The following is a 24,141-nucleotide window of genomic DNA, read 5'->3' as shown; positions in this document are numbered from 1 at the left end:
TGTTTGATGGGCTAGACAGCAGATGTTGTTCTAATGGAGATATTGTAATGATTAGAGTGCTTTTCATCAATATATATGAAGGTAACAAAACTCGCTTTTTTTTTCATTATTTCAGTGTCTTAAATAATGCGTCATTACAGGTTCAGTCAACAAAGCATTTGGCTCGTGTTCTTGTATTAGAGTGTAATTCTGGTTTTCTTGCGCAATTATGGTATTTCTATTTTTTAATTAGTTCAGTATAAATGATATTTAAAATTTCTGGTCTTATTGAAGAAGAGCCGTGCCAGATGTGTACGTTGAATTACACTCCCACACACAGAACAATTACACTTGTGTTTTGGTTTCGTAGGTTTTATAGTTGCTGGGGACTTAATTAATTAATTGTGTTAACGGAAATTTTCTTTCATTCTTGTTGTTATTCTATGCAGTCAGATTGCGTACTAAAACTAGTCAGGGCCAACCGTTTACGACACTTCGTAATCGGACAGACAGTTATTAAAATGAAAAATATTTGCATTCAAAAAATTAATTAAGCCCCCATGCACGTGGCGACCCTGCCAGGATCATCCATTGGAATTCTTCTGATTGTATAAATACAGTAGTAGACAGTAGTATTGTTGTAGTGATTTGTAGTTTAGTAATTGTAGTCTATATTGCATGTGTAGATTTGGTAATTGTCATTCTTCTAATGGTATTTTGCAAAATTTAATTTTTGATGTCTTGTATACGTGTTTGACAATTTTGTGCAATTATGAAGATTTCAATTGTTCGTTAATCGTGTTTGAGGGAAACCTTTCGTGTGAATGGTATTGTTGGAGATAAAGAGTCATTGCGTGTAATTTTCGTACAGTGATGTGTTTTGTACATTTTGTAAATGATTACGTGATCGATGAAAAAGGCAAAAATGATGAATAGTCAGAATAACGAAATTGTTGACATGGTGAACTCGCCAACACAGGAGAACAGGATGATTAATAATGAAGTGGAAAACAATTTAATAAGTCGGGAAAATAGTCCAGAAACAGTTCAAAATTTTTCACAATCAAAAAATTTTCAGAATACGAGATTAACGACAGAAGATATGGAGCAGTTGATGAGTGCAATATTAAATTTGGGATCTGAATTTAAAACAATGGCAACACGGTTAGAAACCAAGATGAAAGCAATGGCAACACGGTTAGGCTCACAAATAGGAACAATTAAAACCAAGATGGAAACAGTGGAAACACAGTTAGGCTCACGAACAGGGACATGTTTCAAAAACATGAAAGATGAATCAAAGAAAGAAATTAGAGAAGAAGTACAACCGATTTTGAATGCTCACAATAATAGTTTAATTTCAACAGAAATCAGACAAGAGGAACAGGACAGAGAACAGGAAGAAAAAGATCGCGTGATAGTACAAAAATTTTCAGAATTAAATTTACAACGTGCACACAATAAGGAAGAAAAATTGAAAGAATCGAGGAATCCGTACCAAATGACAGAATAAATAACTTAACGCAACAGTGTGAACAGTTAACTACTAAATGTGACAATAGTGAAACCCGAGTCGCGACACTTACAGAAGACATAAATAAACAGAAATAACAATTAGGTGACTTATCGGAAAGAGTTGAGGAAATTTCAGATAAATTGACAAGTCTTAGTTTAAATGGGGACAGAGATTCAGGTGATACAACACCATTGCCATTTGCAGAAACCGAAGAGTACCAGAACATAAATAAGCATGTTGAAAATCAGGGAAAATTTAATGAACGCATTAAAAGAGAAGTTGAGGCATTCCGAAAGCAAGTCAAACAAATCGAAGGCGAAATTGTAGGAAAAGACAGCAAAAGAAATTTGGAATCACAGATAGCAGAGGGGTTTGAAGAAAATAATTTGTTTCATTTACGGGATGCAACAAGAGAGCGCCAGGCGCGTGAACTTGACAATAATCAACATTGGGACTGGGACAGATGCGGTAGGTCTTTGTCGCCACGAGGCGAAAACTTTGACTATAAACACTTTTTGACTGTTCGGAAATTTAAGATCTTCTGCAATTCTAAGAATGACATACATCCATGTGCATCGTTAGATCAATTTATGTACGCACTTCCACGAAACTGGCCACTAAGTCACAAACTAGAAATTATGTGCGGCTATTAAAGTCCTCAGGGGATTCACTACACTAAGTGAATATGTGCCGTAGCATGCATAGGGCCCCGAGCTGTAGTGGTGCTATTTCCCTTTTAGTTTTCTGCACCGCTGCCTACTCTTTTACTATTCTTTGCATCTGTCAAAACAACTCTTCGACTATCAATCTATCTAGACAGTAGATAAACGATAACCGGATATGACTATTTTACCCAAAAGTGATTTCGGAAATTACCGTTTGGACTTACTATATTTTCTGCAGCATTCATTCATAGTTTAAACGAAATCTTACCTGTTTATCTTCGTGACAATATTACTTCATGTGTTGACGATATTCTTATTGCTAAACATTCTTGGAGTGAGCGCAACAAAATTTTGGATTCATTATTACGTATTTTTGCAAGAGTTGGCATTACAGTGAACTTGGAAAAATCTGAATTTGGTCGTTCTCAGGTGAAATTTCTCGGTCACATTATTTCTACAGAAGGTATTCTTCCTGATCCAGAAAAACTAGACGCTATTCGTAATTATGCTGTTCCTACCACAAAACGTGATGTTTGTAGTTTCCTTGGTGTCTGTAATTTTCTTAGACGCTTTGTTAGATTGGACAATTTGGCCACACCTCGTTTATGTGAACTATCTGAAAAGAATTCTAATTGGTGTTGGGATGAGAAAGCTCAGTCAGAATTTGAACAACTTCGTGACGCTTTAGTTGATGCTCCACTTCTTTCACATCCGGATTTATCTAAAGATTTTTGTTTGGCGATGGACTCATCATACAAAGGCCTAGGTGCACATTTAATACAAGAGATAGAAGAAAACGGCATTGTTGTGCAGAAAACTATTGCCGATCAGTTCTTGCCAAATGCAAATTATGTCAAAAGGCTAAGCCGCCAACTATTTCTCACAGAGCACCATTGTTTCCTATCATTCCAGCGAAATTAAAGGACATGGCTGCAGTCGATTTGTTCGGTCCAGTGGTTCGTTCTACTAATGGTTTTGCGTACATTTTCGTAGCAGTGGAATTGACATCAAAATATGTGTGTTTTACACCTTTATGCAAAGCAACAGCTCGTTCAGTATCTAACGCTTTCATCAAACATTCCTTAAAGAAGTGGGTCATGTTGATAAGGTTATATTAGATAATGGATCACAGTTTCGTTCTAAAATTTGGCTTTGTACTCTAAGGCATCATAAGATTAAACCAATTTTGTTTTCACTTTTTCACCCTCAATCTAACGCTTTAAAGAGGTGTATGAAGGAAATCAATAAATTGCGTCGTCTTTATTGTCATCAGAATCACAGAACATGGGATCAGTATCTTCATATTTTTCAAAACATTCTGGATGAACTTCCTAATGACTCAACTTCTTTACCGCCAATACTGATATTAAAAAACAAAGCACCGACAAATCGCATTTCTGAAATCGCTCCTTTTCCACCTACATGGAAACTGCGGCATTTTGAAGTTGTCAACGTGGCTCTACGAAATATTGCATCTGCGGTTGCTAGAAGAGAGAAATCAGCTAAACATCCTGGTCGTTTAAAAATCTTGTCAGTTGGTCAGAAGGTGTTAATTAAGTCTCACCGTTTGTCTCACAAAGGAAAGGGCTTGTGTCGCAAATTTTTTTTGCTTTATAACGGTCCATATGGAGTTCGCTAAATTATTCATAATAACACTGTCGAAGTAGAAACTCTTAAATCTCGACGCTCTAAGGGAATACATCATATATCGAACGTAAAATTTTTTGTGGAATGACATACTTATGAGAAACTAACAGCTAGATGTAAACATGCAGAGAATACAAGGATACCGCGCTGTGTTTTGGCGGCGGCACATACTCAAAGCAACAGTCAAGTCTGCGCGCCGCACAAGGCAGTCATTGATCGCAAACAATTACTTCCTACGTCACGCGATTACAGCTGATCGAGCGCTCAGTGCGAATGCACTGACAGCCGTAAACAAATAAACAGTCTAATTTCTCCGATTAAATTCAGTATAAAGCTGGAGTGACTTGATGAATTATGCTATTAACGTTCAGTATTTTTCAGGATACGGTTGTATGAAATATTTGAGAACTTCAGGTAAATTCTGTGCGTGTCCGACGTTAAGGCGACTTGCTATGGAGAAAATTTCAGGAAGAATGTAATTCTGAAGAAAAAAGTAATAAACTAAAAAGGGTAACTATTAATTGAGTTTATTTTTCAGGTAACATATTTCCACTTTGGTACATACTTTAGACGTAATTTGCTGCTCGCGATTACGTGATTCATACTTTGTGCTAGATCTCATGTTCTATGAATTTACTTGTGAAGCGACGTGCTTGCGTACATTAACTGATATTGACAATGATTGATTAATGGACAGTGTTGTTATTTGTACATATTATGCTTTTTCACTGACGTCATATTCTTTTTATTATGTGCCTGCTGTGCTTATTTATTTGAATTGTAATTGTCACATGATTAATTGTGCTGATATGGTTATGTATGTAGGTTATACTTTGTGATTTATCTGCTTGCGCCTTCATGTTTACTTATTAAGATTACATATGAACATTTATTTGCTTATGCTGATATGATGCTAATGACCTGTTTATTATGTAAGATATATGTTTGCTGCTGTGCGTATGGATTGCATATTTATACATTTCTGTTTGTTGTCATAACTACTCTTTAATTTGGTATATAGAAATGCTGATATACTGTCTACAAACATAGAGTTAATTATAGATTGTTTGCTTGGCAGAGCCTCGTTGTAGGAATTGTGCTGCATCCACTTGTTGACATTCTGTTCTCTACTGGTATATTTACTCGCTATTGCATGTTTCGCTTACGCTCAGTGCCTTATATTTTTAAGATAAGAAAATGAACTGCTATAATTTGACGAACGACATTAGTACAAGAAACGTCATAGAAGTCACATGAGCTGGAGGTTTTATGGAATCTGTATAAATTTGTGCTAATAGAAAGGAAGCTAATGACATGACATACCAACACTAGGTTTAGACCATTGACAGTTATTACACTGCATTCTTCGTGAGCAATTGAAATAGGAAGTGACACTTGACACAAAATACTCCACATGTTTGCTTCTGCCATGATTCTTGAAGTGATGTACACACTGTGAAATATTATGATCATTCACACTCTGTAATTGTACTTAATTACTGAGAGTTATTCGAACTAAAGTCTGTTAGAGGTCATGTATGCATTTCCTTTAATGATGTACAAGGTAACCAAAATGTATTTTATGATTCGTAATGAGTAGAAGATATGGGTCAGGTGGACTACACAGAGGTTGTGTGTTGACATTGTGTCTACGGATTGTATGGGATGATGAACTGAAGTTTGCACTAGAATTTTATCTGTACTTGTTCGAGGAGACTGACTAGAGGAAAGAGTTGTTATGTAAGGTAAATGATATTGGTAATAAGGTTTATATGTATCGACATACTGAAGAGGTATTATTGAGGTATTGAGATTATGTGAAGTTGATGATTATTGGAGTTTTAGCGGACAAGAGGTAAGGTAAATGATATTGACGATAAGATTTATTTGTATCGACGTAAGAGGTGTTATTGAAGTATTAAGATTATGTGATGCTGATGATTATTGGAGTTTTGATGGATAAGAGGCAAAGTAAGTGAGGAGCATTTTTTCTTTTTTGTTGGTTTATATGGAACAAGGAGGATGAAGATAGCAGACTAGAAGACTAAAGTGGAAGGAAGATTGTCTACACACACTTTGTTAAATCAATAAGCAGTATATACTTTTTCTTTTGAGAGAGTAAGCATTTGCGTATCTTGGCTCACTGACAGTTGTTCAGCAACTGTACATTTTGATCTGGCTTGGCAAACATTGGCCTTGACATGATGACTATGACATTGACTAACTATTGGCTCTGAGCACTATGGGACTCAACTGCTGAGGTCATTAGTCCCCTAGAACTTAGAACTAGTGAAACCTAACTAACCTAAGGACATTACAAACATCCATGCCCGAGGCAGGATTCGAACCTGCGACCGTAGCGGTCTTGCGGTTCCAGACTGCAGCGCCTTTAAAACTATTATTGACTGTTATACATTGCTGCCACTACTACTTGATACACATGATGAACATCAAAGTTTGACAGAATTGCATTTACACAGTTAACACTATTCAATTACACAGTAGTACTTAATGTGGATGAAAGATAAGTGAGTGTGTTTTGTGTGTTTTCCTTTCTTAATCCCAAATAATTAGTCCCAACCTACCTCCTAAATATTATTTTACTTGTTTGTTGTGGCTTGCACTGACACCCATAAATATTACAGGTTTACTGATATTTGTGCATTTGTAATAGTTAATATGACAATTATCTGATGTCATTTGTGTGTTTATTATAATTTGTATGTTCAGTGTAAGAGCATTGGGAATAATTTTGTAAAAGCAATTGTGTGTGCATTCAAACTATTGTTCATGCCTGAACTGTCTGATTAGTGATGGTGAATATTATGGACTGTTACCTGCACTTCTTCAACATAATGGGTGCCACTTAGAAATGTTTAATTTCTGCTGATGAACTGTGCGATTAGTGATAGTGAATATTATGGACTGTTACTTGCACTTTTTCTACATGATTGGTGCCACTAGGACATATTTAATTTCTGCTTATAAACTCTGATGAACAGTGTGATTAGTGATAGTGAATATTATGGACTGCTGTCTGCACCTGTTCAACATTGCTGGGTGCCACTGATGGACTGCTTCTACTGAAATGATGTCACTTGTTGGTGTCTGCACCTGTTCAACATTGCTGGGTGCCACTGATGGATTGCGTGTACTGAAATGATGTCACTTGTTGCTGTCTGCACCTGTTCAACATCGCTGGGTGCCACTGATGGACTGCTTCTACTGAGATAATGTCACTTGTTACTGTCTGCACCTGTTCAACATTGCTGGGTGCCATAGATGGAACTGCTTCTACTGAAATGTTGTCACTTGTTGCTGTCTGCACCTGTTCAACATTGCTGGGTGCAACTGAGGGAACTGCTTCTATTGAGATAATGTCACTTGTTGGTGTCTGCACCTGCTCAACATTACTGGGTGCGACTGATGGAACTGATTCTACTGAAATAATATCACTTGTTGGTGTCTGCACCTGTTCAACATTGCTGGGTGTCACTAATGGAACTGCTTCTACTGACATAATGTCACTTGTTGGTGTCTGCACCTGTTCAACATTGCTGGGTGCAACTGATGGAATTGCTTCTATTGAAATGATGTCACTTGTCAGTGTCTGCACCTACTCAACATTGCTGGGTGCCACTGTTGGAACTGTTTCTACTGAAATGATGTTACTTCTTGCTGTTTGCACCTGTTGACCATTGCTGGGTGCTACTGCTGGAATTATCAACTACTTGTTTTTTTTTTGAATAATTAAAAGCAATTTATGTGAACATTTGTATAAACTGATTTTTTGTGTATTGTGTAAACTATTATGTAAAGTCATATGTATGAAAGAATTTGTATTGCTTACTGTATTTTATATATTAGGTTATTGAAAGGTCAGTGCAAAGCCAAAATTTTATCTAATTATGTTATATTTACGTATTAATATTATCTTTTATTTTTGTCTGTATTTTTGAGGACGAATTTGGTGGTATTTTCACCACCAATGCTGGCAAAAATACCATCAAATTCTGGCCCGTGGAGGAAGGGCATATGAAAGGTGGCTACACTGAGCCACAGCGCCAGAGATTGCGCCAAAGAGTATTATTCAGCCGCCTCCACTGGCAGTGCTGGTCGAGAACTCGTAGTAGGGTGTGCTTGCTGAGATGTCGTAGTGAAAAGTGCTTGTGGAGATGTTGTAGTAGTGAGTGCTTGTTCATGTTTTATGCAGTTGTTTGATGGGCTAGACAGCAGATGTTGTTCTAATGGAGATATTGTAATGATTAGAGTGCTTTTCATCAATATATATGAAGGTAAGAAAACTCGCTTTTTTTTCATTATTTCAGTGTCTTAAATAATGCATCATTACAGGTTCATTCAACAAAGCATTTGGCTCGTGTTCTTGTATTAGAGTGTAATTCTGGTTTTCTTGCGCAATTATGGTATTTCTATTTTTTAATTAGTTCAGTATAAATGATATTTAAAATTTCTGGTCTTATTGAAGAAGAGCCGTGCCAGATGTGTACGTTGAATCACACTCCCACACACAGAACAATTACACTTGTGTTTTGGTTTCGTAGGTTTTATAGTTGCTGGGGACTTAATTAATTAATTGTGTTAACGGAAATTTTATTTCATTCTTGTTGTTATTCTATGCAGTCAGATTGCGTACTAAAACTAGTCAGGGCCAACCGTTTACGACACTTCGTAATCGGACAGACAGTTATTAAAATGAAAAATATTTGCATTCAAAAAATTAATTAAGCCCCCATGCAACTCGCTTCGGTCGCTTGCTGCCATAACCCATTAACGCCACTTTTCGCTGCACTGTTCTAACAGATACGTCCTTCGCACGTCTCACATTGATTTCTGCGGTTATTTCACACAGTGTTGCTCGGTTGTTAGCACTGACAATTCCTTGCAAACGCCGCTGCTCTTGGTCGTTAGGTGAAGGACGTCGACCACGGCGTTGTCCGTGGTGAGAAGTAATACCTGAGATCTGGTATTCTCGGCACACTCTTGACACGGCGAATCTCGGAATAATGAATTCCCTAACGATTTCCGAAATAGAGTGTCCCATGCGTAAAGCTACAATTACCATTCCTTGTTCAGAGTCTGTTAATTTCCATCGTTCAGCCACAGTTACGCCGGAGACCTTTTCACATGACTCACCTGAGTCCAAATGACAGCTCCGCCAATGCTCTGTCATTTCAGAGCACGTGTACGCGACATTACCATCGTCTGTGTATGTGTACATCGCTATCCCAAGACTTTCCTCACCTCAGTACATTTGCTGTAAAATGGTCTGTGCGGTTATTAGGTGCGCAAAAGAATCACACACAGCACCACGTGCGATACTGATCTGGCCACCAGATACTAAAGACCTGCTATACTATGGATGCAATTAATAATGAAATGTTTTAAATTTGACAAATGAATAGCGAAGTATATTTAATTCAAAGTATGTGGGCACATGAAAGATTTCTTTAAGTGAGACAACATAGCATTGTCTGTCCTATCCTTAAATAACCACACTTAAACGGGATCTACTTCTCAAGAAGCATTACATCAAATGTGTTTCTGTCCACCTAATAAAATTACAGGACTAATGGAAAATGTGAAAGATGATCTTGGTTTACGAAAACAAGGAAATTATAATATACCTTAGCAATACGGCATATTGTACATTGGCCAGACAACTAGGATAGTGGACATGTGCCATGATCATCAGAAGCAAGCCTGGCTGCGCCAGTCAGCTATATCAGTGATTTTCGGGTACTGTTTAGAATTTAACTGTACAATGATCTACGGAAAAACGAGAGTTCTGGCGCAAACCCCAGATACTGGGACATTGTTATAAAGAGAGTCAACATAAAGCTGGAGGAAAAACCTCATAATCTTAACACTGCGTGCCAACTCAGCAAGGCTTGAGATGCTGCTCTGGGATTACTAAAAAAGAAACGGATGCAGCAGCAGAACTCAAGAAAAATAACTGAGAACATGAATGCTGGGAACGAAGCCCAAACAGAGCACCACATCTAGCAGAGGCGATCGCTGTCTGGCGCACCGGACCGTCTCAGTGTGATTCTAGTGGGAACGAACTGCAGACAGAGCGTCTCGTAGCGACCATGGAGCAGAAAGGTAATATGTATAAATACTGAAGCCGTTGAAGGAAGAAAGAAGACACCTTGATGTGCTCCACTGCGGTGGGCCACACGTCGCCAGGTGGCGCTGCTGCAGAGCTTTTGCTGGCCAAACAGGGAATGGCAATCGCGCCTCCAGAGCAGAACAGAGGTGCACCAGCAATAGCCCTCTCTACCCCGCGTCCGCCCATCCCATAGCCCTGCGATATTGTGGTGAGGAGGGGGAGGGGGGCAGGCCGACCGCGTGCGGTCAGTCGCTCCAGTCCGCACAGAAGAACAAAGCGCCGCAGTGGTAAAGGCGGACTAACAATGGAGCAGCAGCACGCAGACGTCGGCGCCGCTCTAGGAAGGCACAGACCCGCTTCCGAACGGCGCTCCACGCCGAAATGGAAGCAGCCTTACTCAGGGAAATCCATAACGGGCGACCACAGACGGCGACTGTTGGACTAGTGAGACGCCTACCAGCGCCCCGACATACGCGACGGTGGCCTCCCATGCGGAGAGCCAAAACCAGGAGAAGAAACTCAAGAAGAGACTAGTGACCAAGCGATGCAGGTGACGGAGAAGAAAAACTGGTAACGACCAACTGAGAAATCCAGAGGGTCGAATTCATCTTCCGGGGATACGCCGTCAACGAGGAGTTGATGGAGGTAGCGCTGGAGGGGTATCCACCGGACAAATACGAAATAAACTGGCTGCAATACCTATAAATGCAAAATCAGGTAGATGAGAAGGAAAGTGTTACTCCATACAACTCTGGGCAGCCCAAAAGGAGCTACCAGAGAAGACTACGCCCACGCCAGGGCAACGTCACCAACAGTTCCGGCCAGGCTTTTTGGAGGTTTCCCCGTGGCTGTAAGTCGAATGACGGAACTGCCCCTTACTACTCCTTCTGCAGTCTCAATTGGGAGACCTTTGTGTGTATTGTATTGTATGTTCACCGGGGACCTAGAAACGACGGAGAGGCTCCTGTCCCCACCGCAGCCGCAGTGTTCCACAACCCCACGACGACTACCGCAGTCCACTTCAACCCTCCGCCGCCCCACACCGAACCCGGTGTTATAGTGCGGTTCGGGCCCCAGTGGACCCCCCAGGGAACGTCTCACACCACACGAGTGTAACCCCTATGTTTGCGTGGTAGAGTAATGGTGGTGTACGCGTACGTGGAGAACTTGTTTGCGCAGCAATCGCCGTCATAGTGTCACTGAGGCGGAATAAGGGTAATCAGCCCGCATTCGCCGAGGCAGATGGAAAACCGCCTAAAAACCATCCACAGGGAGACCTTAGTTAAATTCCCCTCTCTTCTTTTTAATTCCATAGTATCACCTGCAACCAAATAAAGATACAGAGCAGAACAAACTAACGACAACCGTTGTCGGCAAAAGGCACTTCCCTGCAAGCTCTAGAACGGCCAGCACTCCCCCATAAGAGGAGGGAATGGAACGTGCTTAAAAAAGACAACGTGTGACGTCGAAATATTGTGCATGAACGACACTGATGTCAAACAAAATATCCGACACTTCAAGCTGTGAACACATCGTCGGGAAAAAGTGAAGAATCACGTCATTGTCTTTGTTTTGCCTACATACATTACGTTCACATCATTAATGCATACCGTCACATTTGTTTAATTATGTTTTCCATTCTCAAATCACCAATTATACATTGATATTACAAAGTTTCAATTTTTTGCTTAAGGCAGGCTGTTAGAAGAAAGACCCAGTAAGAGCCATGGAAGTTTTAGCCAAATAGGGGCAGACAGTCGCAACCAATATCAATTTAAACGTTTTCAATATGTTGCGTCTTGAAGCTTACAAATATTCAAGAAGCGATATTTTTACGCCAAAGCTAAGCTTATTTACGGGATGAATGGTTTCGGGCGTTGTCCATCTTCACAAGCCACGTATTTGTATCTAGGATGTGACACTTAAATGAATCTCGTATCTTCATTATCCAGCCTGATGTGACTCACGTGACGATTGTATTTTATACACAATCACGTCAAGATGGATAATGTAGATGCGAGATTCATTTAAATGTGATGACAAACAGAACTGTCCACGCCTACCATATCCTAAATATAAATAATTTGTTTGCGTAACTACGGTTTGAGATGTCGTTACTTCGGCATCAGGCTGAGTAATGTGGATACGAGAATCATTTAAGTGCGATTACAAACACAGCTACCATAACCTAAATACAAATACGTTGCGCGTGAATAAGGTCTAATCCCTATGCTAATAATGGTGTATGATGACTACCTTAGTCATTGTCGTTTCTTCTGCTTTACATTACATTTCTTGCACCTTTCGGTATTAATTATTCAATGTTGCCATAACCTAAATACAAGGACGTTGCATGTAAGCTAATAATGGCATGCAAGATGCGGCTATCTCAGTCATTGTCGTTTGTTCGTTGCACGTGAATAGGACCAGATCCCTGTGCTAATATATATTTTTCATAACGATGTACAAGAGTTCGTTATATCGTTCATGGTTAATTGCTCAACTTTATGTTTTTCATATCCATGTGTAAATGCTTTTTTAACTTATACACCACACGTAGAGAAAGTAAATTACACTGCAACTTATTCCTGGGTTGTAGCAAACTAACTGCGAGAAGAAATGTTACGTAAAAATTAACATAATCTTCGCAAGGTTATTTATTTATGACAGATACTGAATTTTTAATACAGCTTGCTAGTAGTTTACTCTCAAGTGCAAAAAAGGATGTGGACACATCCTTTTCGTAAGTATATACGAAAAGTAAGATGCCCTGCACATTTACGCATGGCACGGTCCAGTGGTGCACTTACGGTAGTTTGTAGGGGACGGGGCTATACCTGGAAGTATGGAGTATTTTTAATATTTTGTAAGACAAATTGTGACTTACGTAGCCATGAAAAAATCCGCGTTATAGTGCAATTAAAAAATTACGTAATAGTGGCTTTTAACGCATTTACTTGAAAGAACACAACACCTGATTACGCTATGTTTTCTCCTTTGTCTGCAGCTGGCGGGGGGGGGGGGGGGGGGGGGGGGGGGGGGGGCTCCGGTCCATGTGAAACTAAAGAGTGGCAACTTTGTTTTCGAATTCCAGTATTGTAATGACTAATGACGCGTGCAAAGGGCAAGGTCTGACTTTTCAAAAGCGATCAGCGTTCAATAAATAAACAATGAAGTGTGACAAACTGAAGGACGGAATGAAGGACTGGCTCTTGTCACAGGCACAGGAATTCTGGGAACAGAATTTCTTCAGTTCGTGAAACAGTGGGATAGTATTACTCAGCCCTATGGTCATGGACATACCCAGCGAGGGGAAGGTTGGGGGAGGGGGCAGCGCCCCCCCCCCCCCCCCTCTAGAAGATTCGCAGTTTTTCACTAGTTTACTGTTTTATTTAATAAGAAATGCTGCATGTTTTCTCGGATTGTACAAGTGCATTCTTGTATTTAAAACGTTTATTAAAAGCAGTTTTTCACTGGTTTACTGTTTTATTTAATAAGAAGTGCTGTATGTTGTCTCAACTCCTTGTTCCCTGAGACTAGTATGACCTGTCAACCCCCCCCCCCCCCCCCCCCCCCTCCCCCCAGTTCAGATCCTGGGTACGCCCTTTCCTATGGTGATTACTTCTGAATAAAGTCTTCAGTTCTACCTACAGTGTTGTATCATACCATTTGCTTTGAACACCCTTGATATACGATCTCTGTAGGATTCCATCTGTAGCATCACAAATGTTCGCTGTTGCTGTCAAAGTTAATAAGATAACTTGTGCCTGAAACAGATGGTAATTTCATTGGAGAACGTTGGTCAAACGATAAGATATAGCAAGGACGTTATTATGTGCACAGAAATTCAGATTATTTTTAAATTTGCGTTCCTTCAGATTAGAATAATGTGGACGATAGTTTCCCCTTTAAATCGAATAATTTAATGCACTTACAAAGCAATCAGCACCATATCAGGTAAGTGGTACTACTGATGTTTGAAAAAAAAAAAAAAGACATACAGAGCACAAAATAACCGATAACAGATCCTTATGGCGTGGTAAATAGCAACAAGCTAATTTAATTTAGATAAGTGAACGGAAAAAGGTACAGAGACTGATTTGAATACTCAAATTTATTCTTCAGTGAGAATTTACATTATCTTCTCTTGATGTGATGGCTCCACAAAGTAAGGATTAACATTGGCTTATAAGAAAACTTGGTATATCAAAAATAAAACAAAAATATTTTTATTGCATTATTAGGTCGAAAACCTCGTACTTCAACTATTATTATAAGCCAATGAAAGGTAACGATCTACATGCTGCACTCTAGTGAGGGGAGAAAGAAACCACGTATATTGTTAGGCAATTATACTAATTGAGAAAAATACGCATAACTTTTCCGAGATACAAAAATTTACTCAACCGGAATTTACATGGCGAAATATTAAACTGGGACATTACAGCATTAAAATGCCACATTCAGCATTACTTAATAACCTAATACAAAATTTTATACAATACGACTTATTTTTTAAGCCATTCAATGTCATTGTCCGTAAGGTTGTAAAAGTCGACGTAAAGCAATATATAGATCCAGAAACCTGCGGGAAGGTATAGAACGTCTCCTCAGGAATACATTCTATTTTATTCGTACACTGATGGGCCAGACCATTACAACCACCCGCATGGTCCATCTTCGGAACGTGACAGGAAACGAGGCCTCTGACGCTGCTGCCAAGGCTGCAGTCATCGTACCTCAGCCCGCTAGTTCTTATTTACACTCTCTGATGATCTCAGTGTTGCCGTCTGTCAGCAGGTGATGTCACTTCGGCATCACCACTGGTCTTCCCTTCATGGGCACAAGCTCTGACTTGTTAAGCCTCTCCCAGCGGCTTGGACGACCTTCTCTGGGCCCTCTCGCCTTGAGATCACTTTAGCCAGGTTGCGTATCGGACACTGTCTTTTTAACCATCAACATTTGCTAACTTGTGCTCCCCCACCACGTTGTGCTCATTGCGGTCAACCTTTGACGGTCCGCCGTTTCCTGACGGAATGCCCTTTTTATAACCACTTACGTTCTCGTTTGTGTTTGCCGTCTGAATTATCGGCTGCTTTAGCAAACGACACGCTGGCTGTCAACCGCGTTTTACTTTTTATCCGTCGTAGCAATATGGCAAAGGAATTTAATTTTTAGTTCAGGGCCTGCGTTTATCTATGGCGTATTCTATAGACCTTTCTCCATGTCTCTGTTTTTAGCTGTCTTCTCTTCCGTCGATTGGAATTAACGTGTAGTCGTTCTTAACTCTTCTCTTTATCTTCGTGTTCTACAGTTCTGACACGGGTGCGTATGACCCTAATTGTTCTTGCGCCCTAGAACAAAACAAACAGATAAACAACGGAATACGGCGGCGACTCCGCATGGCATGCATGTGACAAGCCGTCGGTATGTTTCCGGAGGTATGTGGCACCACACGTTTATGGGTAATGATTGCCTATCGAAGTCGCCGGGTCCAAACGATACATATCGAACGTGCGATCGTAAATCGATCACGCGACTCCGGTGGCGGGCGTTGTGATCAACTATTTGTGATCGTCATTTTTATCTGTTTTCCGTGGCTCCCTTACTTGCTCTAAATTACATACCTCCGCGAATTATTTGTGCTTTGCTAGGGAAACCCAGACGATTTGCGTCGTCAGTGAGTGGGATGTCTGGTGTTCTTGATGTTTCTTCGGCCGATTCTCTTACATGGAAGAATCTAATTCCATGTTTATCCAGCGTATAAAATTGTTCGGCTTTTTGTCGCAAATATGGAGTACTACCGGACGAGGAAAGAAGGGACTGTGTAGACTGTCGTGGTACGAAGTGTTTAAAACTTCGTAAGAACAGTTTTGATGCTGAAATACCGTTACAATTTCATTGCAGACAGTGCGGAAAACGGACTAATATCAGGAAGAATACATGGTTCGACTCTTCCAAATTATCCATCCAGATCACCGTAATGGACTTCCACATGACGACAACACCGGCGACGAGTAAGGAAAGTCGTCTCCTTTGCAATTACAAGTATTTTTGTAAGACTGTGCTTTTGTCGTTGCTATAGTGACCAACGTAAACATACTCATACGCCCGCCACTAGAGTCGCGTGATCGATTTACGATCGCACGTTCGATATGTATCGTTTGGACCCAGCGACTTCGATAGGCAATGATTCTTGGAAATTACCTGTTTATGCATAGGTCTCACAATTCCCGTAACTTACGGGCCGGCGGTTTGTTGGCACGTAGGTGGCGCCCCATAACGTCCCAGATATGTTCCATCAAGTAATTTGGTAGCCAACACATGAACGTATATTCACTACCGATTCCTCATCGACAGCGCGAGGCTACATCTTTGGCAGTCGCTAAGCAACCGCTTACGCGGCCTCTCGCGAGAGGGCATGCTCGCGCGACCGACCGCGATGATTTAACACCCAACTGCTTTGGCTCTTTGTCAGTTACGTCTAGCCACTACCTGGAGAAGCAAGTTCCTGAGCAGCCACAAGCGGTCGTTCCGCGGGGCTACAAACTGACAAGCATTACCCGGCTCTGCTCTGTTTTGTGAGCTGGTCGTGGATCACTAAGCCCACTTGTCTGAAAAACACGACGCTCGAGTTAGCCTTTGATGCACGGTCCGTGGATATACGCAGAGAGTGGAGTGGCGGACACGTATGGATTTGTTTGGTGAGCATCTTGCTTGGTCCTGTGGCGTGCTTGTCCTCAGTGATTACGCTTACCCACTTCCAAGTTGTGTCTACTGGCAGTGGCGTTGTTATGTTCTTTTGCCACGTCCAACTGCAGCACTTGTCTTTTGGCGTGTATGTATTTACCAAGAGTCTGCTACATGTGTGTAGTGCACGGGAGAACTCAAGTTTCCTACTGCTTCTTTTTGTGTTCCAATGAAGTGGTCTATGTTGGCCATATTTACGTGTGCTGGACGAAGTGAATTACGCAAGAACCATTTCAATGTTTAGGGCTCTAAGTAACTGAAACTTTTTGTCAATATGTTGTTCATTTGTTTAAATACTGTTAAAATTAAAAATAATTTTCTGAGTGTAAAGTTAGTTTGCCCAATAATTGCCATTAATTTTTTTTTTTTTGATGGAAAGTGTACTCTTCACGTTTATGTTTATTGAGAGGATAGTCTTGAATGTGTAGTGTGGGCTTTGTATGAAGTTCAGTATTTTGAGTACACTTGTTTCTGCAATAGTTGGGGCCCCATTTTCTTAATCGTAAGTTGTATTCCGCCCAGTTGTTCTTATTGCCCTTCGTTACGACGGCTCACTGCTCAGCTGTGCCGATTCTTAAACTCCTTGGATGCTACTTCTCATCAATATCTCTACTGTAAATTCTTTTCTCGGTTGTAGCATTGTTTGTACGATATAGATTGAAGCAGAGGCAGTAAGGACTACAACTTATTAAATTTCACCTTTACACGCCTCCTGTAACTATGTTATTGACGCTTCAGTGTTTTTTAAATTGTTGCTCATCTACTTAAACATTGTTTTAATAGAGAAGTCTTATTACGAAATTATTGTTACTCACTAACAAAAATTACCAGTCCTTCAGTTTTTTAAAACATTCTTTGAGCTGTAGGGGTCAATCCTCTTGCTGCCGTAAGCAAGCATTTTTTAATAAAAAGCAAAGTCTGACTTTTTCTAGTAATTTTAACTGATGTCTCCAAATAAATTTCTTTTCTGGCGTAAATGTCAAGTTTTACTTCTCAGCACCTTACTGCTACCAGCTCCCCGTTGGCTGCCCCATTACAACTATCATTCTCCTCAAATCAATTTAGCCCGATTCTGGCCTTGTGATAAAATCAGTAATCCTGCATCGTCACCAGGAAGGCATGAAGCATTAAGAGATGCATGTTCTCCACAATAATGTTCGTGTAGTCCATAGCTGATAGCGTCCGTTGTGCGATGCGTATTTCGAGCAACTATCCGCCTTAATGGAGTATCGGGACACGACCGTCAACGTGGTATAACGCGAAACGTGATTCATCCAACCAGTGGCACGTTTCCATCGATCTGCGGACCATTTTCTATGATACCGTTTCCACTGCAGTGGTAAGTGACGAGATCGTTAGGTATACATAAGAAAACGTAGAGACTGTCTGATGCATAGCCCCATGTTAAACAATGTGATGTAAGTGGTGTACTCCTAAAAATTTGTGCCTATACGAGCATTGTACTCTGTCATCGTATCTGCCACACCGCCGCATATCCTGTTTTATAGAACCGTCAAACCTCCGACCTCCACATTCTGCGTTGAGGCCAGTACGTCTAACACCTTGTAGCCTACTCGTTTCATCGTCATTCAACCATTTACCATAGATGCTCACGAAAGCAGTATGTGAACAGACGACCAGTTTCCCCATTTCTGAGTTGCCCATTCTAAAAAGCCAGGCCGTAGCAATCAACCCACGTCAAAGTCGCTTATATCAGTGATATCCCCAGTTGCCGCCCGTATTGTCGGCAGAATTAATTCCCAACTACTTGCATTCGACAGTGACAAACCCACTTGGGCTTAATCTACGCAGATCAAGCAGTCTGGTACCATAACTGCACTACTCGTATCGGAGGATGGTGTTCTGCTCCCGGATGGGTGATTTGCCAAATGGGCTGACTGTTCGTTCACGTCTTCATCTGATGCTGCAGTGGAAACCCACACTCCCTGCAATTCTGGTCATCTCGTGGGCCGCCGGAAATGTACCTGTTATACACTGAGATGACAAAAGTCATGGGGTAGCGATATATACATATACAGATGGCGGTAGTATCGCGTACACAGGATTTAAAAGAGCTGTCATTTGTACTAAGGTGATTCATGAGAAAAGGTTTCCGACGTGTTTATGACCTTACGACGGGAATTAACAGACTTTGAACGGGGAGCTAGACGCATGGGACATTCCATTTCGGATATCGTTAGGGCCTTCAAAATTCCGAGATCCACAGAATCAAGTGTGTGCCGAGAATATCAAATCTGAGGTATTACCTCTCATCAAAGACGGTTCACTGGCCGATAACCTTCATTTAACGACCGAGAACAGTGGCGTTTGCTTAGACCCTGTTGGTGCTAAGCAACACTGCGTGAAATAACCACAGAAATCAACGTGGAACGTACGACGAACGTAACCGTTAAGACAGCGCGGCGAAATTTGGCGTTAAATGGCTATGGCAGCAGACGACCGATGCGAGTGCCTTTACTAACAGCACGACATCGCCTGCAGCGCCTCTCCTAGGTTCTTGACCATATAGGTTGCATCCTAGACGACGGGAAAGCCGTGGCCTGGTCCCGATTTCAGTTGGTAAGATCTGATGGTGGGATTCGAGTGTAGCGCAGACTCCACGAAGTCATGGGCCCAAATTGTCAACAAGGCACTTCGCTGGCTGGTGGTGGCTCCATAATGGTTCGGGCTGTTTTTACATGAAATGAACTGGGTCCTCTGGTCCAACTGAGCCAATAATTGACTGGAAATGGTTAAGATCTTCTACTCGGAGACCATTAGCAGTCATTCATGGACTTAATACTCCCAAACCACAGTGGAATTTTAATGGATGATAATGCACCATGTCACCAGGCCACAACTGTTTGCAATTAATTCGAAGATCATTCTGGACAGTTCGAGCGCATGATTTGGCCACCCAGATCATTCGGCATGAATCCCATAGATCATTTACAGAACATAGTCGAGAGGTCAATTTGTGGATAAAAACCTGCACCGCGAACCTTTCGCAATTATGGAGAGCTATAGGGGCAGAATGGCTGAATATTTCTGCAGGGCATTTGCGATGACTTGTTGAATCCACGTCACTCCGAGTTGCTGCACTACGCCGAGCATAAGAATTTTAAGAGGTATCCCACTACATTCGTCACCTCGTTGTGTGTTCCTTCCGTCTGAGGCGCTGGAAGAGCGGACTGGCCGACATTTGCGTCCTTTCATTGAAGCGCAGCCTAGCGGAAAGGGTCTCGCAGCATTGCAATTCCGATGTGTTCACGCAGTTGCCTCATCGGTTGGTCCCGCGGCAGTTTCAAGGCGAACGTCAGGGCATCATTTTTGTACACTTTGGAGCTATCCGGGTGTGTGCGCCAGGAGCGATACTCCGCATAGCTGCCGCGAACCCATGACTGTGACAGACAGGAAATCAGGAGACAGCTTCTTCCTCGCGAACACGAGCGCCTGGCTTTTTGTGGTATTGAACTTGATGGCCCAAGCATCGAGACATTCACACTGTAGGCGAGCAGCACTGTGTCATCGGCGGATGGGGCTAGCTCTGTGCGCACTACATTGGGTACAGGCAGGGGAATCCACCATCCTGTGAAGCTTGTGGTGTACCAATTTGGGTTCCACGTATTTTGGAAATAGATATTTGATATACTGGGTTTGGCTGTAGATCAGCCCACCATCTTCGCCGACACTGCCGGCCGAAGTGGCCGTGCGGTTAAAGGCGCTGCAGTCTGGAACCGCAAGACCGCTACGGTCGCAGGTTCGAATCCTGCCTCGGGCATGGATGTTTGTGATGTCCTTAGGTTAGTTAGGTTTAACTAGTTCTAAGTTCTAGGGGACTAATGACCTCAGCAGTTGAGTCCCATAGTGCTCAGAGCCATTTGAACCATTTTTTCGCCGACACTGACCCCTGTGTCACAAGGGGTTTAAAATTTTATGATCTGTAATGCATCATCCCTTAAGTGCCGATGAGGGAAGGTGAACTTTAATGCATTATAAACAAATCCGCCTATGGGAAACTCTATCCCATACCCCCCCCCCCCCCTCCTTCCTCTCCAGGCCTGCATCACGAGAATGTATGCTGAAAATTCGTATGTGCGCTGATGACCATGTTGTTGGACGCTCCACATTCAAAAACACCACCACCATCATCATAATCATTGAGTGGGCTCTGAACCGACCCATGGGGTGGCATTCAAAAAAATGGTTCAAATGGCTCTGAGCACTATGGGACTTAACATCTATGGTCATCAGTCCCCTAGAACTTAGAACTACTTAAACCTAACCAACCTAAGGACATCACACACATCCATGCCCGAGGCAGGATTCAAACCTGCGACCGTAGCTGTCCCGCGGTTCCAGACTGAAGCGCCTGGAACCGCACGGCCACACCGGCTGGCGGGGATGGCATTCAGTCTCATGGTGTACAGTGTTCATAATTTTAAACATGGATGACAGCAGCATGGTAAATATATTTTCAATAAATGATGTATGCAGCTAATTAGTTGAATAAAGTTTATTGCAATAAGCCTTGACCAGGTTTCAGTACCACTAGGTGTACCTTCTTCAGAAGCAATAAAGTCCCTGTAATGTTGTAAATACATTACAGAATGAAAGCCTAAGATAACCGATACATTACAACCATGAAATGAAGTGCCTGGAATAAAAATGGTACTTACGTATCTTACATTTTTACGTTAAAAGTACAAGCGTACATTATGAGCTAAAACGCTTTAAGTCAAAAAGCAGAACTCATAATAGTTTGTCTACCATGAAAAAGAACAAGCGTTACTCCATGAGTACAGCCTATTATAAAAACAAACACTAAACTAAACGTGTGGAAACTAGTTAGATGACAAATTAATTTAGCATAGAGCGCGCCACGTGCTGGGTGCTAGTAGCATGATAAACGCTCAACCTTATGAAAAGCATGATTGAAGTATATATCAGTGTAATATAGAATTAAGTGTTTTAAATAGAAAAATGTTGTACATAGTGCAAAAGCAAGGACATTATAAAAGATAATACAGTGACTATGACAGTACATAGCCCAAATTAATAAAATGTTTAATAAAATATATGTGCCGATGGAAAATAAGGAATGTACTGTAGCAGGATTTTAACAAGAAATTATAATACACAAAAAGAAGAATATACTTCGCGTGAAACCTGCATAACCAAATAAAATGCTGTCTGGGGTGCTGTCAGTAAGGAACTACAGAGTCCGCTAATCAAAGGGAAAAGTAACCTTTCCGAAATGGTGGTCATCTTTACTGGTCAAATGTCTAAAGATTTCATGTTCTTCCAAGACATAAAGCTTTCACCCTTTCTTCTCTCTATGTAGAGTCGTTATTACGTCTACTCCTTTTGAATTGTAGCCTGATATTAATAAATGATCTGCGAAAATGGAATTAGGAACATTGATATCCTTCTTTTCTCACAAGTGTTCCATGTATTTTATGTTAAAGACCCTACCGTGCTGTCCGATGTACAACACCGGACATGTACTTCAAGTAGTGTGTAGACTCCTGAACTACGTAAATGTTCATTTGAAGTTTTTAAATTATAGATGAAATTAAAAAAATGTAATCTGTGGGAAAAGCAATTTTGCATCCATATTTCTTACTCAACAGGCACTGAATCCTATACGATACATTACGTAAGTTATTTAGAAATTTTCCGATATCTATATCCCCATTTTGACAGTTACATAAAGTATTAACTCTTTTATTAGTTATCGTTTCGAAAATTTTTCCTGTTAATGAGTGTTCGTAACTGTTATTACAGGCCACTGTTTTAATTAAATTAATTTCTTTGTTTATTTTAACTGGTGTTAAAGATGTGACTACAGCGCGACAAATAGCTGAATGAAAGAAAGCTGTCTTGGGCAACTGAGGATATGTCGAATCAGAAGGTACGATTTGGTTAGTGCTTGTTGCTTTACGAAATACACCGAAAGTTATTTATACCATCAGTTGTGGTCAAACTGATATACAAAAAATTTTGCTCACGATATTCGTTTCGAAACTCGCGAGCGAAACTAATTTTCTCATGAATATTATTAAATATTTCAAAGAGTTGGACTGCTCCACCGTTAGTTCCGTTGTATATAAGCAAAATATCATCCACATATCTCAAGTAGAACTAAATACCTGATTCTCCAGAAGCGTTAACTTAAAAAAAGTTCTTCTAGTGAATTTATAAAAATGTCTTCTAGTATGCCCAGTAATAGAGTGTCGGGCAAATAAAAGTGGTGCGGAGAATAGAGTTCCAGGGTACAAAGAAAGACAGCAGAGAAAGGGAAATACAGTACTAACGTGACTGTAGCAGATCTCGAAAGTGACCACCATTCATCTCTTGGCACTTTTGGGTCCTGATCGGCAAGTTGCTGAAGGCGTATCGAAGCTGGACCGCTGGAATTGTTGCAACACGTTCAAATGTGTGTGAAATCTTACGGGACCAGACTGACCTCTGCTAGCAACCCTGTCGGGCGTGAAGACTGTGTAAACGTGCTCCAGGATTCGGCCGACTGTGTGGGCAGTTGCTCCATCCTGTTGAAAGTAACTGTAGGTCTCATCCTCCTCCGTTAACGCTGCTACAAATTCACGTCCAATGGTATGCTCTCGTCCGTACCTGTTTTATTTGCTCCACCTTGCAGATTACCCATTTCAAGGCTATCAGGTTTTCTGTTAAATTCGAAGTAATTGTATTTAACTGCCATTTTTAGTCAGTGTACACGATCTATAACATGTTCATCGATTGTATCTTTCTTACAAGCATGAAGGTTTTTATCAACGATTTCCACAGTTGTTTGAACTGGTACTTCAGAATGCAAATTAATAATATCGCAGATATTAATTTTGTCGCTCGGTTACGCTCCGTATTTTTTATTTTATTTATCTAGATTCAAGATTCATAAAATAAATCATCCTGTTGGTCCAATTGTAAATACACTACTGGCCATTAAAATTGCTACACCACGAAGATGACGTGCTACAGACGCGAAATTTAACCGACAGGAAGAAGATGCTGTGATACGAAAATGATTAGCTTTTCAGAGCATACACACAAGGTTGGCGCCGGTGACGACGTCTACAACGTGCTGACATGAGGAAAGTTTCCAACCGATTTCTCGTGCACAAACAGCAGTTCACCGGCGTTGCCTGGTGAAACGTTGTTGTGATGCCTCGTGTAAGGAGGAGAAATGCGTACCATCACGTTTCCGACTTTTAAAAAATGTTCAAATGTGTGTGAAATCTTATGGAACTTAACTGCTAAGGTCATCAGTCCCTAAGCTTACACACTACTTAACCTAAATTATCCTAAGGACAAACACACACATCCATGCATGAGGGAGGACTCGAACCTCAAATATTGATAAAGGTCGAACTGTAGCCTATCGCGATTGCGGTTTATCGTATCGCTACATTGCTGCTCGCGTTGGTCGACATCCA

The 24,141-nt window shown here is 41.1% G+C and overlaps 1 pseudogene; it reads right to left on the bottom strand.

Annotated features, from left to right (window-relative positions):
* Nucleotides 1–23,408, bottom strand: part of LOC124620183 — a 350,456-nt pseudogene extending 327,048 nt beyond the window's left edge.
* Between the last annotated feature and the right edge of the window lie 733 nt (nt 23,409–24,141).

The sequence above is a fragment of the Schistocerca americana genome, chromosome 6, assembly GCF_021461395.2.
Source record: "Schistocerca americana isolate TAMUIC-IGC-003095 chromosome 6, iqSchAmer2.1, whole genome shotgun sequence".
Lineage (NCBI taxonomy): Eukaryota > Metazoa > Arthropoda > Insecta > Orthoptera > Acrididae > Schistocerca > Schistocerca americana.
Note: the sequence above shows the minus strand (reverse complement) of the source record. Positions and strands in the feature narration are given on the sequence as shown.